The sequence below is a fragment of the Prunus mume genome, linkage group LG4 (assembly GCF_029339155.1).
Source record: "Prunus mume cultivar Tortuosa linkage group LG4, ASM2933915v1, whole genome shotgun sequence".
Classification (NCBI taxonomy): domain Eukaryota; kingdom Viridiplantae; phylum Streptophyta; class Magnoliopsida; order Rosales; family Rosaceae; genus Prunus; species Prunus mume.
In genome coordinates this window covers 6689150-6710105 of record NC_142701.1, presented here as the reverse complement: position 1 = coordinate 6710105, position 20956 = coordinate 6689150, and the positions used below count along the sequence as shown (strand labels likewise).

At 39.1% G+C, this 20956-nt stretch overlaps 2 pseudogenes; one reads left to right on the top strand and one right to left on the bottom strand.

Annotated features, from left to right (window-relative positions):
* Positions 1 to 3325: 3325 nt before the first annotated feature.
* On the top strand, positions 3326 to 4493 carry LOC103328482 (mitogen-activated protein kinase kinase kinase 20-like; annotated as a pseudogene).
* Positions 4494 to 4663: 170 nt separating this feature from the next.
* Positions 4664 to 19501, bottom strand: LOC148917793 (senescence-specific cysteine protease SAG39-like; annotated as a pseudogene).
* Positions 19502 to 20956: the final 1455 nt, after the last annotated feature.

Here is a 20956-nt window from a genome sequence, read left to right as displayed (position 1 = left end):
TGATCTGTGTTACAATTTTATCGATGCACTTTGTTGTACATTTCATGATAAAATACTTTCAATTGTTCATGTAAAAGGATCTATTTTCAATTTTGTCTTTAAATTTTTCCTTCACACAATTACGTAATTAACTCATTTTGGAGTTGTTTCATTCAAAATCAATGCGAGCTATTAAGTACCTTTTTGGTAAGAAAATGTAGACATTGCAGGCACTTCATCTAGCTACTGAAAACACCCAAAATCTCAAGCCTTAATCCTTTCTTTATGCTCATTTTCTCTTAGCTCCCACGCCACAAGCCTATCATGCAAAGCATAGTAGTAACTTGATTCACCAAAGAAAACTCTCATGCCAAGCCTGTGCAACATCAATGGACCATCTCCAACTCTTCATTTAGTTGTTGGAAACATTAGCACAAAACACGAAGCCGCTGGAAGAAGAACAAAGTAGTCCCCTAGGACCCTAGGACTTGCTTCTCCCTCGAGATGCTTTGGGCCTAGTTCTCTCTAACTCAAAAAAAGTGGCAACAAAGGCTTGATTCACCACTCTATAGCGGCCCAAGAATCAACAAGCCCGGACAAGCCTTCCGAAGGAAAAAGACCCCAACACGGGGTTAAAAAAGTTTCTAAATTCAAAAGCTTTTTGAAAAAGTAGTTGTAGTTTTTCAGCTGTTATTTAGTAGCTTGACATCAAAGTCTCCGATCAAACAACACTTCAATTAAATCCGACCGTTACAAGGAAAAACCATCATATAGAGAAACCCCACCGACTTTATTTTCTCCTCATAAAACCCCAAATTCACTTACTGTTCTTATACAATAAATCACCAACCCCACCCGCTGATTCTCAGAGCTAAATTTATTTTTAAAATTTAGAATCATTCTTTGCAAATTCAATTTGATTGTTCAGAGTATTTGTCCCACATTAAAAAAGTTAAGGGACTCATCATGAGTTATAAGGAATTCGAGTACTCCCCTATTGTCAATTAATTTTGGGTGTGAAACCTTAACTTCATTCATTGATGATATTTCTCCATTTGCTCACTCACACATCGCATTGCCAACAACTGTTTTTTTTTTTTTTTTTTGGAACACATCCTCATCATGTTTGGACATGCCAAACATACTTATTTTTCATTTTTTCAAAGGACTTGATGAAAGTTTTTCCCCTTTCTTTGTACGCCTCTTATTTTTCATTTTTCTTTAATATAAGTGATAGTCTAAACTATAAGGGAAGGGGAGTTGCTCACACATATAAACTACTAAGATGTCATGGGGTTCGAACTTGAGACCACTGGTCTGCAAATCAATGCCCTTTTCACTAGGCTGCACCTCGTTGGCTAGTTTTACTTTCTTTTAAGTTTTAATGTTAGGATTTTTTTGTCAAAGTTAGGAAGGGGAGGTAGGAGATACCATGGGAGCTTGAACGCAGGACCACTTGGGAGCACACCAAAGGTATGAGGCAATCCAACTAAACACCCAATTGGTTAATGTTAGGCTATTGAAAGTTTTAAAATGATGATTTTTTTAGCAAAAATGGCGGAAAGTTTTTTTTTAATCAATGGGGAGGGGAAATTCAAACTTTGAATGTTTGAAATATTGGAAAGATAAATACCACAACACACTAAGAGCCTTTTTTTTTTTTTTTGGTTTGGTCAACTAGACTAACATTTTTGGGAGTGCTTCTAGAGGGGCTCAAAACACTTTATGACAGCCAAAAGCGCTTCTCTGACTCCATTTGGCTGGAAAATTAAGGAGTAGTGTTTTTGAATCGTAGAATCACTTTCTAAAGAAGCACTTGTTGTGTGCTTCTTCAAGAAGCATTCTCAAGTGCATTCCTAGGAAGTAGTTAAATTTATTATGAAAATTTTAACCATTTTGTAATAAAAGTTACAAGCGCTTTATAAATAGAAGTGTTTCTTAAAGAAGCAGTCTCAAATGAACCCTAAGAACTAGTTGATGGCCACAAAGTTTTTTACTTAATTGAAATCGCAAGATATAACTTTTTTGAATTTTAACTATATGTGTAAGCTTGTGTAAGGTCACAATCAAACAAACAATTTTGACCAGAGGGATAGGTAAATTTTCTTTATATTTTTCTTTAAAAGTATTGCTTTGAACAAAAAGACTTTTGTATCTCGAATGAATGTGAGGCCATAATGCTCTGACGATTGAGTGTTATATTACCAAGACCGAGATGATCTTGGGGCCATTCTCATGTGCTAAGAATTTTGGTTGGTTTAAATTTTAAAATACTTAAAAGTTATTATTATTTGTGTTATGGTCAAAGGAGTGGGGGAATTTTGAACTTGGGATATTTTATGGTTTTCTTCAGCAATTTTTCATTTCTATTTCTCATAAAAAAGAATTTATAAGTAATTTTTTTTAAAAGAGAATGTTTAAAAAAAAAAAATTACATAAAGTAAATTTTTTTGGGTATTGAAAAAAAAAATTGTCTAATGCACCCATAATTATTTGCAATATTTCATTCCCATTTGCAAATTGGTGTTAATAGTGTAATTGGTATCTAGGTTTTATGTAATTACTTTGAGCAAAACATAATTTTTTTAAATAAAAGTTCATCTATATTGATATTACCCAACTCAAATTTTCTTGTCAGCCTGTAATTAGCACCGTAATATCACAGTCCTAATCCTTGTGGGTTAAAAATGAAAAGTTTCTAAATTCAAACGTGTTTTGAACTAGCACTAGTTGTAGTTTTCCAGCTGTTATTTAGTAGTTTGGCGTCCAAGTCTCAGATCAAGGGAGCCCCAGACTTTATCCACCCGTTGCCCTTGCTAAGGGCAGTTACTATTCATTTTTTTGTTTTATTCACAATTTTTTTTACCTCAATAATTAATTTGGATAATATTTTAGGATTAGATTTTAGGGTTCCTACATGTCAATACTATTCATATCTCATAATCGGATAAAATTTTCAATTTCAAATTTCAAATAAATTAAAAAAAAATTGGCTGGTATTTATAGAAAAAAATTCATTAATTTTTGGGTATTTTTTAAAAAAATTCAAATTTTTTCCAGTATTTTATTGCAAAAAATTGGTTGCCGTTGGATTTGAGGAAAATCGGATCGGAGAGCGGCCGTGGCAACAGGGAAAAAAATCAAATCATCGTGACGAAGTTTTGGGACCTGAAGGTTGCCGGGCAAGCCGAGTTGGTGGGTCCCACACCCCGGGCCTGGGCTGCTCCGCTGGAACACAATTTTTTTTTTTTTTCCCCTAGCCTTGGGCTAGGCTCATGGATGGAAAGGCTCTCATAAAACCCCTATTTCACCTTCCTTTATCTCACTGTTGTTATAGTAGAGAGAGTCCAAGAAACACTAGGGCTGTGAATTTTGTTGTGAAGAAGCTATCAATCATGAAAAGAAAGGCAGAAATAAAAGTAGAAGTAAACATAAAGAAGCAGAGGAATTGCAGGCGTAATCATAGAGTGAACTGGGTAAGAGGAAAGCTGATCGGAAGAGGAAGATATGGGTCTGTTCATCTTGCCACTTCCACGAAACCCATAACACGGTTTTGTCGTAGCCTGAAATTATGGTGGTGAAATCGTCTAATGGGGTGCCGTGTTTAAGGTCTGTCCAGCATGAGGCAGAGGTGCTCATCAAACTTAAGGGCTGCCCTTCTGTTATTGAGTGCTATGGTGGACAATTCACCGCCGATGAGAATGGTGAGAAGGTCTACAATTTGTTCTTGGAATATGCCTCTGGCGGAGCCTTGATCATCTGATCAAGAAATCCGACGGTTGTGGATTGCCGGAATCTGAGGTTAGGTGGTATACCAAGTCAATTCTTGAAGGGGTTAGCACATTCACCAGTGTGATTATGTTCACTGCGATTTGACCCCAGAGAACATTCTGCTTGTGCCTACCACCACAAGTTGTGGAAGTACTAGTTTGGTGGCAAAGATAGCCGATTTCGGATTGGCTAAGAGAACAAAAGAAAATGTCGGTGGATCTGGATGTAGAGGCTCTCCAATGTATCTGTCCCCAGAAGCTTTGCTTGACAAGTTGCAGGATCAGCCCTCTGAAATTAGGTCTGTTGGTTGCATTGTGCTTGAGATGCTCACCGGGAAGCCCCCATGGGATACGAGTTATTGTTGGAAGCCTCGGGATTTCCTGAACAAGCTGGTTTTGACTCTCCCAAGATTCCAGCTAAAATCTCAAAGGAGGGGAGGATTTTCTAAAGATCTGCCTAGCCTTCAATCCCTGTAAAAGGTTAACTGCAGAAGAGCTCTTATCTCATCCGTTCGTTGCTCAGTCAATACCACCAGAAGAATATAATGGAGCTTCACAATCTGATACTGCAAGTGTAACTTTGAGTTCAAGCAGTGAAGAAGTGACTCTGCTTTGATGTTATAAAGTGATCAGTTCAAGTTTGTAAGGGTAGAGACTCTACAAAATTTCTGTGTAATGATCCTAATTTCTGTCCTTTTATTGAAATATAATTAATGACTGAGATATGATTCAAAAGTAGAAAAATGATTAGCATTTGTAGCAGAGGGGATTTATTCAAGAAATAATTTTTTGGATTTGTTTGAATGGTTTCTAAGATCTCTCTCTCTCTCTCTCTCTCTCTCTCTCTCTCTGACAAACAGTCAAATCTGATGGAAACTAAGAATTGCACTAGTCTCCTGTTCAAATTTCATTGTCCTGCTTCATATAGTCAATGATCAGTAAACCACCAGAAGACAAGGACACTGCAGCAATCTGGCAAACCAGAGAATCCCAGTAGAAGTAGCACAACAGAAAAACAGCTTCTGGTTCCCCTGAGCCAAGCTAAATAGAAAACTCACTATTATCTTCTATTGGAATGTCACCTTTTCCATTATAATCAGCGCCTTGCGCCAATTATTCTCCCAAAAATATCCTCTCTCCAGCCTCTCTCATACACCCCTAACTAACAAAATGTGACTTTCAGCGATACGATCTCTATTAATTACACTTACAAGTTCAAAGATATCATTGGATATATCTATAAAGTATATATTGTAGGAATTTGTTTAAGGTGATGCTAAAACTATGCAGTGGGGTAAGAGGCAGACATCGCTATGCCACAAAGTCCTTCAGCTGCATCAAAATCTCTTTGCATTCTTATGTACCCCTCTTCACCCCATTCTGTCCCCCATGAGTTCTTTACTAACCAATGCTTGGTCCCATCATCACTCTCACGTAACCAACTGCAGTAACACCATGGTCTAGGCTCGTTCCACAAGTTCCCGTAGACACCACTTGAATAGAATTGGAAATCAGAACCACTAGCATCAATGGCAACAGAAACTGGTTGCTGAGAAACAGTGGTAAGAAGAGCCTTTTCACCCTTTGCAGGAACATCTTCATACCCAGTTATCCTGGCTGCAATGGTGGCTTCTTTCTTGGTGTTGCATGTACCATCAACACCGTTGTAGGGGTAAATAACTTCTGTTCTAATCCCATGATTTTGTTGGATGAACTGAAAGGCATCGTCCATCTAGCCACCTTCACAACCTTGGTCTTCTCCACTTGTATCACAATCTACCAACTCTTGCTCGGACAAAGAGATCAATTTACCAGTGGTAAGCTGAGTAATTCCTTCCGTGGCTGCCACTGCGGAAAAAGCCCAACAACATCCTGTATTTTGATTGCAATTAACAGTAGTTAGAAAAACATAAACAATTTAATTGTTAGTATATGCAGACCATAATCTTGCATATTAATTCAATCATAAATGTAATAAGATTCAAAGAAAATGCAGAGAGATTTCCAGAGAAAAAGAACAGTGAATTTCTGAGAGAGAGAGAGAGCTTGGAGAAGAAGCTGGCTATCTTAATTAGCTCAGCTCCAAAACATGCATATATTGTGATTCTGACAAAACCGTTAGGAATAGAATATTCCTCATTACATCACTCAATCTTAGCCATTCATGCACTACCCTATGAGATAATGACAAGTGGCATAAGCTAAAACATTCTCTGCTATACACTTGGACTATGATCCAACGCAGCCTTTTAAAGAATAGAACCTTCCTATTCTAATTACATTTTAGTAGACACACTTATACACCAACACTCCCTTCTAAGTGTTGTGCTGAAATGACTCCTAGAGCTTTCCTCAAATACTCAAACCGATCTCTTGCCAAAGGCTTGGTGAAAATATCAGCAAGTTGCTCTTCAGTTTTGCAATATAGTAGATCAATCTCACCATCTTGAAGTGCATCTCGAATGAAATGAAACCTTCGATTAATATGTCTGGTCTTGTGATGATGAACTGGATTCTTTGATATAGCAATAGCTGAAGTGTTATCACATAGCAATTTAGTTGGTTCTACTTGCTCTTCCCCAAAGTCTGCACAGGACAAACCTCACCACATAGCTGTGCAGTACTTCTTCTGCACTCATGTACTCAGCCTCTGCTTTGAAAGAAGCAACACTACCTTTGCTTGATTGAAGCCCAAGAAAACACTCCTGACCCCAAGTTAAATGCATAGCCGGATGTGCTCCTCATGTCATCTTCACTTCCACTCCAATCACTATCACAGATAACCTATTAGCACTTGCCTTTTCCCTTCTCATAAGCAATTCCATAATTCATAGTGCCTTGAATATATCTCAGCACTCTCTTTGCTGTTCCCATGTGCTTCTTGGTTGGATTATGCATGAATCTAGCCAAGAGGCTTGCTGCAAACATGATATCTGTCTGGTTGCAGTCAGGTAGAGCAAACTCCCCACCATTTGCCTATATAAGGTCTCATCTGCTAGTTCACTTCCATCCACCTTTGACAATTTTTCATTCACAGCCAATGGTGTTGCAACAGACTTGCAATCCTTGAGTCCAAACTTGTCAAGCAAGGTCTTTGCATACTTCTTCTGGTGTAAGAAGATGCAAGTATCAGTTTGTAGGACTCCAAGACCAAGGAAGTGATGAAGCAATCCTAGGTCAGTCATTTCATATTGTCTCATCATATCATTCTTGAATTCAGCCATCATTTCTTTTGAACTTCCTGTGTAGATGATATCATCCACATATAGGGATACAATGAGAATACCACTTGTAGACATCTTAGTGTACAATGTAGCTTCACTTGGACTCCTATAAAAACCAGTTTTGATGAAGTAGGAATTTATCTCTTCATACCAAGCTCTTGGAGCTTGTTTCAAGCCATATAAAGCCTTTTTCAGCCTATACACCTTATCTTCACTTCCTTGTTTCACAAAACCAGATGGTTGATCCACATACACTTCTTCATTTAGCACTCCATTAAGAAATGCCGACTTTACATCCAACTGAAACAGTTTCCAGTTTCTCTGTGCAGCTATAGCCACCAAGGTTCTCACAGTATCCAATCTTGTCACAGTGCAAAGGTCTCATTGAAGTCTATTCCGCTTCTGAGAATATCCCTTTGCCACTAGCCGTGCCTTGTTCTTCTGCACAGATCCATCCAAGTTCAGTTTTGTCTTATAGACCCATTTAACACTAATAATTGGTTTGTCAGATGGTCCATTCACAAGTTCCCAAGTGTTATTTTTGTTTATCATCAGAATTTCATCTTCCATAGCTTTCTTCTAGGACTCATCCTTTGCTGCCTCTTCAAAACTCTCTGGTTCTATAATGCATATATTGCATTTCTCATAGATTTCTGCAATACTCTTGTACTTGCGAGGTGTGTGATCAAAGTCTTGAGAACTTGGCATTCTTTCTTGATCACTAGATTCAGCACTAGTGTCAAATGTTTCACCTTCTTCACCTTATACGTCAGAGTTACTGCTGCTTCCTTCTTGGCCTTGCTTACTTGAAGTTGGTTCAGCAATTGGAATCATCACGCTTCTTTCCTTCTATGTATCCCAATCCCAGCTTGCATTTTCATTGAACACAACATCTCTAGACACAATTATCTTTCCAGTTTCAAGACTATAAAGTCTGTACCCCTTTTCATAGCTTCCATAGCCTAAGAAAATGTACCTTTTGCTTGTCAAATCCGCTTCTGCCTTTGTTGACTTGGAACATGAGCATAGCACAATGATCCAAACACTTTCAGATGCTTAACTCCAGGCTTCCTTCCACTATAAGCTTCAAATGGTGTCCTCTTATTCAAAGCTTTGGTTGGACACCTGTTCAAGATGTAAACCGAAGTATTAACCGCTTCAGCCCAAAATTCAAGAGGAATCTTCTTCTCTAGCAACAAACACTTTGCCATTTCTACAATAGTTCTGTTTTTCCTCTCTGCTACACCATTTTGCTGTGGTGTATATGGAGTTGTTAGCTGCCTTTCTATGCCTATATCTGCACAGAACCTGTCAAATTCCACTGAGGTGTATTCTCCTCCTCGATCACTTCTAAGCTTCTTTAATTTATTGCCACTTTGCAACTCCACAGTAGCTTTGAATCTCTTGAACACACTCAGTGTTTCAGACTTTTGTCTTAGGAAATAAACCCAACACATTCTTGTGCTGTCATCTATGAAAGTGAGAAAATATCGATTTCCAGCTTTTGTAGTTGTTTGCATTGGACCACAGATATCACTGTGTACAAGCTCTAGAGAGGTTGATGCTCTAGTAGAGGCCTCCTTTGGAAATGACTCTCTGCACTGCTTGCCTAGAATACAACCTTCACAAACTTCTGTAACAGCTGTAATCTCTGGCAATCCCACAACCATTTCCTGCTCTTGCAGTAATTTCAGACTGCTCATATTTAGATGCCCCAATCTTCTATGCCACATTGCAGAAGAGTGACAAACACTAGCCTTGTATGCAAGATGCATTTCAGCCTGCAATTTCATTGGGAAACTTCGATTGCCTCTCATTTGTATCCTCGCAATCAAGTTGGAATAGGAACTGTCATTGTAAATCTCCACCTTGTGATCTCCAAACACCAAGTAATAATCATGTTCTATCATCTGTCCCACACTAAGTAAGTTTTCTTTCAAACCAGGCACTAGCATGACTTCTTTGATGTACTTCTTCCCCATTTTGGTTTCAACCACAAGACTGCCTTACGTTGACTTCTACAAGTCATCAGCTCCCATTTCAACTTTTGCAGTCACATTTCAGTCAATGTCAACAAGTAGATCCTCCCTTCCTGTCATATGATTGCTACATCCGCTGTCTAAGTACCATACCTCATCACCTCCTTTTATACTAGCATTAGTTGCATTGCTAGCATAAAACATAGTTGGAGTAGCATCTACTTGGTTGGCATAGTTGACTTGCTTGTTGGTTTCTCAGTAACAATCCTTGGCTGTGACCAAGTTTGTCACAATTGAAACACTTTGGTTTTCCTGAATCGGCACTCTCAAAGTGTAATTTGCCACAGTGCTTGCAAGGATTTTTAGCACCATCATTTGTTTTGTTCTCCACTTCTTACCTTTTGATTTCCAACTCTTGTTTTGCTTAGAAGATTGATCACAGCTTTAACGGATTGGCATCCACACGAGACTAGCAAATGCCAATTCGCTTTTTTTGTAATGTCTGTCATTAATTCAAAGCTCTATTCAATAAGGCTACTACTTCTGTAATGACATTAAATCTCTTGAATGCTCAATATAGGCGAGATAGAATCATAGCGGATGGCAGACTAATGAGCAATTTTTGAACAACCATTTCCCTAGGTAATTCCTCCCCATAACTTCTCATTTGATTTATCAAATCAAATAGTTTATGTAACATAAGCAGTTAAGATTCATCATCTTTCATTCTTGTATATTCAAATTCTCTTCTAAGACTTTGTAATTTAACACTTCTTACCTGCTTATCTCCATGGAATTCTTTGGAGAATGTTCCGGGCACCTTTTGATGTCTCCTCATGAGAGATGTAGAATATCTCACTAAAGAGCTACTCTTGAATCAATCCAAGAGCCTTAGCATCCTTCATGAGTACCTCAGGAACCATGTCTTTCCCACTACCACTTGATTCTTCTTTCTCCTTTTTCTTAGTATCAGATTCATCTGACTTCTTCGGATCTGTACTATCAAATCCCTTTATCACCAAATCCCACAGTCCATGAGATTTGAAGATGGTCTTCATCCTTATGCTCCAGAAATCGTAGTTCTCACCATTGAAAATTGGTGCTCTCAATTCACCACCACTTGACCCAGCCATGTTAGACTTAGATCTGTAAAAACTCAAGCTCAGCAGATGCAGCTTCGATAGCTTACCACTAAACGTGACAGTCAAACTCTCTGGCTCTGAGGCCATGTTAGTATATGCAGACCATAATCTTGCATATTAATTCAATCAGAAATGTAATAAGATTCAAAGAAAATGCAGAGAGAGATTTCCAGAAAAGAACGTTGAATAGAGAGAGAGCTTGGAAGAAGGCTATCTTAATTAGCTCAGCTCAAAACATGCATATATTGTGATTCTGACAAAACCGTTAGGAATAGAATATTCCTCATTACATCACTCAATCTTAGCCATTCATGCACTACCCTATGAGATAATGACAAGTGGCATAAGCTAAAACATTCTCTGCTATACACTTGGACTATGATCCAACGCAGCCGTTTAAAGAATAGAACCTTCCTATTCTAATTACATTTCAGGAGACACACTTATACACCAACATTAATAAGCTCCAAAAGAAGACTATCCAGTGTTTCTTTAAATTAATAAACTTAGCTAGACGCTTAATTACCACATTGGCCTTGGTCCTTGATAGGAGTTAGCTCCTTTCTTTCTCGAGTCCATTGAAGCCGGAATTACTGCTCTTTGTAACATTTTATTTGAGAGAAGTATTCTTTGTGGAACATTCATGCCCCTTGAATCCGTTTCTTAAGGCTTTGAATTCTTCATTCGTAGGGTCTGCAATTGATGCTCAATTTGTAAGATTTCTTCATCCTTATTGGAAGATTCGATAAACGCTACGTTTTCTTTAAATATATTGAATCGCTTCTTGTTATATACGCGGCCATAACGAGCAAGCCATTGCTCATATCTCCCACCCATTGATGCATCTTGGAGACTGCAAAAAGTGGCTTCACAAGACCAAGCACCCGTCAAGAGGATCAAGCCGAAACATATAGATATAACTAGCAAAGGCACCCACCACTACTACGTTTCACTATTTCTGCGACGCGAAGATCGCGCGACGAACAACTTCGCGCGCCAAACCATACTAGCGCAACTAAAAACTATTAGTCGCCGCAATCGCACTGGAAATTTACCCCAAACTTTTATTCGCGCCAAAATGTATCTGCGACAAAACAATTTACGTACGCGCAAACGAGTTAAAAAAAGCGGGAATTTTTTAGCGCGAAACATTTTCTGACGAAATATCTCGTCGCTAAAAGCAACATTGACGAATACAATTCTCCGTCCAAAAAGGCAGTCCATGTATGCTGCGACGGAAGCGCTTCGTCGCGTGAGAGAACAAGAGATATTTTATTTTGGCGCCAAAATGACCTGGGTGGGATTATATTTTTTGCGCGCGCGTAATATATTCGCGTAAGTTCAACGTTCTGTGACGAATATCTTGTTTTTGCGCGGCCGAATTTTTGTTTATGCGCGACAATTTGCGCGTGAAATGGGCAGCGGAATACCACCAGCGTCGCGCAAAGTTAGATGTCGGCGGGTGTTTGCGTGTGAAAAAATGGGTTTAGCGACGGATGATTTGGTTTGCGGCGGAAGTTTGTGACGAATAAGTATGTTCGTCGCGCAAAGTCCTCTTCTTCATATTAAATTCTGCCATTCAGGCTGAGAATGCAAAAACAAAGCGATGCCTCTGCCTTTCTCAACCTCCGCCACACTAAGTTTCAATACATTGATTGGGTAAGTATTTTCGTCATTATTTAAAAGTATTAATTTAAGTTCGTTACTAAGGTTTTTAATTTGTTTTTCGTTAGGGATATTTGTAATTAGCGATTGGTGGAGACGATTGAGAAGGTATTTTATTTGTTTTATATATGTTTAAAATGTTCTTGTGAAGTTATATTTATATTATGTTGTAACATAACGTGTATAATACTGTTAGATGTCGGTTAATTTCGTGCTTTTATTTTTATGTTTAGTAACACTTAGTTTCCCGTTAAGATTAGTTGGATTTCGTGCATGGATCGTAATGCATATTATCCGGTCCAATTAATTCTTGAATTGTCCCATTATTTGGACAGTTTGGTAATGTATAGTGTTGTCACGTAATCTATAACTACTGAGTTAGGTTTCGATTATGGATATTTCGTTGTCATCTCGAATTACGTTCTTGGGTGAGTACGTAGGTATTTATACCTATGGCCACCTCAAGAAAGAAGCTATGGCGAGATCTTGTGAAACCAACCCGCGTCGAAATCTAATCTCATGTAATCGAGAGCGTGTGGCGAAGAAATATGTTCGAATGAGATAGGACCTTCTGAGGAGCATAAGGTGACATTATAACCGTATGAAGTTTTGTGATTGTTGTGTTGTGATTACTGGTTTTCAGGAATTATGAGCCCGAAGGTGGATCTGAGCCAGCAGATCTGTGCGCAGACATTTAATACTTGGATGGAATCGAGGATTTTATTGAGTTGCGTAGACACAACAACCCGGGTGCAACTAGAATCCGTTGTCCTTGTAGGAGGTGCAACAAACGTTATAGGGAGACAATTAAAATGTTGGATTCATTTAGTAAGGAATGGAATGATTGAGACATATAGCATTTGGAACCTTCACGGGAACAATTAGAGCATGCTTCGTCTTCAAATGCCACAAGAGTGGACAATGTTCAACCTATTGTGGATGCTAATAGATAAAGTCATGGATATTATCGACAGGATGTTTCCATTTGCATCGACCAACATGAATCAAAGAGCAAGATGATGTGCCTATACCAATAGGCGGTCGCGGAGTTTGAACAATATGAGAAATTGTTAAAAAATGCCAACCAAGAGTTATACCCCAGGCGAGCTTTTCCGTTCTCACGGCCATTGTGGAGCTAATGCACGGAAAAATAAAGTATCGTATGTCGAACTGTGTTCGATTACTTTTTGGGGTTTTCAAAGAATGCTTCCGCGGACAATGTTTGCGAAGACCATAAACACAAGTGAGAAGGTGTTGAATGGTCTTGGATTGGGTTATGAAAAAATTCATGCTTGCAAAAACAATTGCATGTTATTCTACAAAGAGCATGAATCGTTGGATACATGTCCTATATGCAATGAGTCGAGGTTCAAGATGACATCTCAGAGAATAGGGCGACTAGATCCACAAAAAGTCATCGTTATTTGCCCTAGAAACCTAGGTTGCAGCGATTTTATGTCGGCGCTTCGGACATGAGATGGCATCAGGAAAAAGCGGGTAGGCGATGATGTGATCGGCATCCTGCATGGGGAGGCATGGAAAGAGTTCGATCGACTCCCGAGATTTGTCTTTGATCCCGAAATGTTAGATTGGGACTTGCCCTGACTGGCATGGATTCAACAGATGGGGTTCTAAACCAACACCACAGCACTTGGCCGATTTTCATATTCCCATATAATTTGCCGCCTTGAAATGCATGAAAAAAGAATACATGATGATATTGTTTTGATAAGCTGGGGATCTTGGGAGGTCAATCGATGTTTACTTAAGGCCGCTTGGTTGATGAGATGAAGGATTTATGGACAAGCGGTGTTCGCACGTACGATAAATCAATCTGGAAGATGTTCACTTATGCAGCAGCATGTGGACTGTGAATGATTTCCCGGCATATGCAATGGTTTCGGTGGAGCACAAAGGTTTATGGCATGTCCAATATGCAAGGAAGATGTAACTTCTGGTTGGCATGCTGGAAAAGTTTGTTACCTTGGTCATCGGAGATGGTTGCCATGGGACCATGAGTGGAGGGAAAAAGATAAAGAGTTCGACGGGAACACTGAGCGTCGCCTTAGACCCAGAGAATGGTCCGTGATGAGATATTGGACCAGCTTAACCGGTTGGATGTTTGCTCCCTTCGGGAAAACATTAGTAAATATCGGTATCCTTCTACACATATGAACTGGACGCACAAGCCTATGTTTTTTGAGCTCCCATATTGGTCGAAACTAAAATTGAGGCACAATCTAGATGTGATGCATGTTGAGAAAAATGTATCGACACATTGGTGGGCACGATTCTAGATATCGAGGGGAAGACAAAGGACACGATCAAAGCTCGTCTTGATTTGGAAAGAATGGGCATACGAAGGGGTTTATGGATGAATAGGGACAATGATAAAGCTAGAAGGGATCTTGCATTCTTTTCTATGAAACGAATGACAGAAAGAGTTTCTAAAGTAATATCGTCGGTAAAGTTTCCGATGGGTATGCTTCTAATATCGCCACGTTATTGTGAATGTGTGAGTAAATTTACTAGACTTAAAAGCGCGAAACTGCCATAGTGTTTATACAGCGCCTACTTCCCTGTTGGTATTCGACACCTATTAGCCGGAGATGATGTAGTAAACCAATCATTTTGTTGTCAGATTTTTTAATGTGACGACAATAAAAACTTTGCAGCGGACATGTTGATTCTTGCGCGTATGACATTGTCCAAGTTCTATACAAGTTTGAGATGATATTCCTCAGCTTTCTTCCAAGTATGATTACGCGTGATGGTTCACTTGCCATAGCATTACTCATCGCATGGATGTATCAATAGAAAGGTATATAATCCTTATCGTTTGTGTTGCATCATTATCACATGCTTGCTAATTTCAATCATGTCGTTTTATTTTGAGCAGGCTTCTCGGTAGGAGCTGAAAAGTAGCGAGCGGTGCGAAGGATCAATCGTAGCTTGGGTTCAATATCATCGCTTCGCGGAATGTATTTAAAAGATGTGGAGATGGTTTCAATGTCCTCAGCGCAATCATGATGGAGAGTATGAGAAATGAAAACTTCTGTTTTTGCCCAAGCGCCACGACCCTTTGGAGATCCCGGGACGGAGAGTCGTTTTCTAGAAATGATATGGAGGTAGCGCATTGGTTCGTACTGAACAATTGTGATGAGATCATGGGATACTTATATGAGCATGAAGAGATGATGAAGCAGAACATCCATCACATTTGGTTGCCCGAAACACCGTGAATTGTTTCCACAATGGTTTTTGGATTCTGTAAGTTATCAGTGTTTGTTATTTGAGAAATAAAATTGTAGTTTTTAATTTTGTCAGACTAACATATGAATGGTTTTGTATAATATTAGGTGAATAAGTTGAAATCATCGAATTCCCCAACTTACAAGTGATGAGTTATATAACTTGGCGTTCGGCCCGATTCGCTGAATTGTTCTCTTGTAATGTCAACGTGTCAAATTTTTGGCCGAAGCACGAGATGACAAGTTGTGTACGCAAAACAGCGGTGTCCATGTCCTGTGGAGGCGAAATACGGACATTGATTTCTATGGCAAACTCACAATTGTCGTGCAATTGCTTTACAAAGATCGATACCAAGTGATCATGTTTAAGTGTCGATGGTTTGACACCAACCCAAATAGGCCGGGAAGTGTTAAAATCGATCATGGCTTACTATCTGTGAACATGAACAGAACTTGGTATGATGACGACTTATATTTTGGCAAACATGGCAACACAAATTGTGTATCTAGATGACCCTAAAGCCGGAAGCGGTTGGAACGTTGTTCAAAAGATGGATCACGAGGAACGTGTATGCTATACCAGAACTAGACCCAATCGACAACGACGTCAACAATGTGGCTGACCAACGTTTAGAATCTTCAATGGAAAATGATGCGGAAACACTTCGAGATACTAATGTTATACAAGAGCCATTTCAAATACAAGGAGTGTCTTCAATCGAAATACCGATTCAGTCAATTACAATTGACCTCGGTGATCTTCCGCGATATGATGTTGCAGTTGGCCTGAGCAACGACGATGATGTAGTTATAGAGGAGGCGGAGGAGGAGGAGGAGGAAGAGGATTGGGAGACCGAAAGTGATGATAGCAACGATAACGAAAGTTATTATAGTTCAGATGATGAATGATTAATTTTTTTGTAATTTTATTATGTTAGTGGACATATTTTGTGTAATGCAAATGTTTTCATATATGTACTTGTTATATCCAAACATTATATATGATACCAAGTGAAACATTATTAAAATAATTGTAGTTATAAACCATTGGTAAATAAATATAGCCAACTAATTTGTATCATAAAGTTTAAATTTATTTTCACAAAAAACTTTTAAAAAATGAAAACCATATAACCGAAAAAATGAATACAAAGAACATAAGATTATCAACAATCCTTCCATTCTCAAATCAAAAGAAAATAGAATAAATCATACTTTAGGGTGTAATTGTCATGATGAATAATTCAGACTAATAATATGTGAATGCAAATAATCTTTGCGCGACAAATAATATCGTCGCGCCAAGTGCCTTTCTCGCTGACGATTTAAAAATTGGGACCTTCGTAAACATATACACATATATATATATTTCTGATATATACACACGTATATAGTTGAAATTGACGATCGAAGTAGTTCACTGTATTCACATAGGGTTAAACAGTATAGCTGTAAAAAATCATCAAAATCAGAGTCAAAATAACCGTTAAATCATGACTTTTCGCTTATAACCGTCAAACGTTTTGTCCCGTTACTTGAGCTCACAATGTTTTTTTTTTCTTATTTTTGACGTATAAGATCTCAAGTATAAACAAACATATTTGACGGCTAGATTACTGAAACTAGTTTCCTAGAATGCGTATTCCATAAAAACACAATATTCATAAAAACTGAATAATTTCTTTATACATTCCTTCAGTCTAACATAAGATTATGTGATGTCTTGTACTGTAAATATCTGAAATTGAAGATCGAATTACATCTCTGTATTCATATAGGGTCAAGAACCGCAAGCGTAAAAAATTTTCAACATCGGAGTTAAAATCACCGCTGAATCGGGACAATTTGTTTAGAACCGAAAAGTTTTGTCCCGTTACTCAATCTCTGAATGTTCATTCATTATGATTTTTGACGTATATGATCTTGAACTATGAAAAAAGAAGATTGCCGGTTGGATCATTGAAACTAGTTCAGAGTTCAGGTTTAGGGCTTAGGTACAGGTTTTAGGTTTAGGGTACTAGGGTATGGTTTTGCGCGAACCTACACTTATGCGTCACAAGCAAAACATCTCGCGGCAAACATAATACCATCGTCAACAAGTAAAATCAATAAAAAAATTCGCCCCCTCTTCGCTCCAACACTTAGTGAAATTTTTTGGCAAAAGAGTTTTGCAGCGACTAACATAATACCATTCGTCACAAGAAATCAATAAAAAATTCACCCCCTCTCCACTCCAACACTTAGTGAAATTTTTTGGCAAGACATTGCGCTAACATATTTTAACCATTCGTCGAAATCAATAAAAAAAATTCGCGCTCCCTCTCCGCTCCAACACTTAGTGAAATTTTTTACAAATTTAAATAAACCCTTAATCCTTAGACAAATTTAAAAAGCAACCCAAGCACTATTTTTAAACATAGAAAACACACCCAAAATCAACCCCAAAGTCAACTTTGGGTGTTTATAAATAAACAGGTAGTGTGATGATGGGTTTTGGTGTGTGTTTATAAAGTGTTTTGGCAAGTAGGTTTTTATAATTTCAACCTCCATTTGGGTGTTGGTGAAACTCCCAATTTTAGCAAAGCCAGATTTATGCGGCGAACATTTGCCCATCTGTAAAATCAACAAAAATTGCCCTCCTCTCTCGCTCCAACACTTGGTGAAATTTTTTGGGCCAATTTTATGCGATTAACACGCATCCAATGCAAAGCCATGCGCAGTGAACATTTACAGAACATTTGGTAACACTAGATTGCCGTGACGAATACGCACCTTTTGGCTAACAATCTCATTGTTACATCTATTTTTCGCAAATCAAATCCAAAATTTGGGCGGGCGTGCGCGATCTATGACAGACTAGTTTTCTTTGCCGCGCGCCAGGTATAGAACGTTCGGCGGAAATCAAGTTTTAAGTCGCGGTCAAGTTTTTATAATATTGCGCGATATTGACGAAAAGTTTTTGCGTGCGTCAGCAAGTATTATTTGAATGAACTTTGCCGTGTATATATGTTAAATCCCAAAAGTCGAATAAGTTTCTGAAAATCGAGATCTTCTCCTTCCCACAATTTTCAAGCGGAACCCTAAACCTCCCTCTCCGGACGACCAGCTAACTCAGACTGCGCGCCACCGTCAACCGGAGCTCGCTGCCGTGTCGCCGTCCATCTGCGTGATTCCTCCGCTAGGCCGAATCTTGCGCAGTTGTTCTCTCTCCTCCGGGCACCAAATCCGACAATTGAGGTATGCGCTTTCGGGCTATTTTCATGCTCTAGCTGATGGTTGTGTAGGATTTGATTGATATGTATAGGGTAGTGAATTTGAAACCCTAGGTTTGTTTTGAAATTGAAATTCAAAACCACTTCCTCTTGCGGTGATTAGAGAACAAAGTGCCTCCAATTGATGTTTTAAACCTAGGGTAGGAACCTTGCCCTAATTTGTAGGATTTCGGGATTATTATCGCTTAGGCAACGGCCGCGCGTAAGGGTGCGCCGGTGGGAAATACTGTATAGCATAGACATTTGTCCCAGTGCAAACATTCGTTGTCACGGCCCGGTGAGGTGCTCGGTTGGAATTTAGTTGCTCGTTTGAGTCTCGAACGTCAGTTCCGAACCTCCCACGATTTTAGGGTTTGATATGTCAGCACTGTTGGATCGACTCCGTATGTGGTACCATGTTTATAGGATCTTAGGATTCGATCGATCGTGGATCGAGTCGGATACTCAGAAATCATAAACCTAGAGTAAACTATGATTTTAATTAGTTAGTTCAATATTTTACTGACATTGTATATTTTACATTGGATTAATGAATTGCGTCTGTCGAGGGACTTGATTAAGCAGTCGAGGGCGGTGGCTCTGTTCGGATCAGTTTCCTGAGCTCACCGTAGTATCCGTATCAGTGCGCTATCACCGCCACCGCCGGCCAAAGATCGATCCAGGCCCGGGACCACGGTAGCTAGTCGGGATCCCTGACGGCTGCATCATCATCTTCTTCGGTGGGCACAGCCTCTTAGCTAGGTGGGACACACCGGCCTTCCACCACCCACATCCTGACTGTTTGTACTGGTGCCTCGGGGCACCTCCCGTAATTCCTTCCCCTTTATTTTTTTTTAACATTGGTTGGAATTTTATGGTTCAATTTGATTGTATATGTAACAATATTGTCATATCCCTTTGCAGCCAAGAGGAACACCCGAGGGTCGTGGTCGGCACGGCATTCACGAGGCGGTAATCACCCGTGACCCAATGTATCGGATATGATAGCGCCATCGGGCTGCACCGGCGGCGGACTTGCATAGCTCCTGGCACTGCCACGTTGGACCCATCCGATGCAATGGAAGTCTCTGGAAGGTCATCATACGCGCGAGATCAAGATGCAAGTTGGCGCCGTTTTGGTATTATGTTTCATATCTTTTAATTATTTTCTTTCAAACTTTATATATTTCTATTAAATGTATGTAATCAATTTATCGGACGAACTCGACTTAGAGGACATCGCGAGGAGACTTTGGCGTCGTCATGATGAACTCTCGGTGAGAAATAAGCAAGCAGTGGAAGCGACTTGCAACCATTTTGAGCAGGCATTTGATGATCCAGAAGTAAGCCCTTCGGAGGGTTGAGAAGGAGCTTGAGGCGGAGGATAGTTAGGAGTGGCTTGCTTTGCGCTCATTTTCAGCGCCGATTATGTGGTATTTTTTTAATAATATTTGTTTAATGTTTATTTTATTTTTTATATCTCATTATTATTTAATTTATTTATAGTTCAATTATTACGTTTTATTTTTTGTATAACAGAATAAAGCCCAAGTGAATGGCAATAGGAAGAAGAAGTAGACTCTTCTTCATCATTCTCCTGGCCCTTCTCATATAGGATGGATGCACTACGGCCGCACTGTAAGAATAATATAATTTATATTTAATTTTTAATACGTCATTATTATTAATTTCTTTTGTTCATACTAATTATTTTTCTTCTCCTGTTCAATAAGGGTTAATTCGATTCGCAGATAAACGTCTTTGGTAGCGTTATGTTCGTAGGGAATGAGTTGGCCGAGTCCTTCATGTAAGTATTATGTATTTAATTCTTATGTTACACTTTCAATTTATATGCATTTTTGAATTTATATTTTATGTAATGTTAAATGTAGACGCAGCGATGGTGGAGAGGAGGCTTGGTTCTTCAAGAGTCCGCCTCCCAACTTCCTCCCGAGACTCCGATCGAGTCAGGATCCTCCGCATGATGCGGGATTTCAGATTTTGACGCACGTTGACGACGTTGGATCAGACTTCCTGGAGGAGGCGAACGTATTGTAGGGTATTGTAGGGATGGGAATGCCCGACGACGAGGGAACCTCGATCCGCCATCGTCGCAAACAAATGTGTCGCTTGACATCGCGGTGCTGCCGAGCTTGAGGGTCGATATCGGTGATTCGCAGTCGCGCGGTCCGCATTCCAACCCGAATTTTGCGCGCCGACCTCCGAGCCCGCCCACCCCGAGCATCCCAAGCACACCACGCCCCTATCGCACACCATACCCTCCGAGCCGCATGTATGCAGATGACCAAGTAGATTTTGGAACATTATTTGATTAGTTTTTTAATTTTTATAATTACTTTTACAATTTGTATACATTTATTTTATTTTATATAATAGATGTTTTCTTTACGATTAATTTTTTATTGTAATTTCATTTTAATTTAAAAAACTAAATTTATTTTTTACAAAATTAAAAATCAAATAATAATAATTTTTTTTAAATAATATATATTGCTTTGTCACAAAAACATTTAAATAACAAATCGACAAATATATTTTAATTCTTGCGACGATGATTTACTCGCATTTATAATCGCAACAATAAATAGCGCGCGCAATAATATGTCGTCGCAAGGTTCAGCGCATGATGTAAAATTCTCATGGTTTTTTATGACGTCCACTTGTTCGGCGCCAA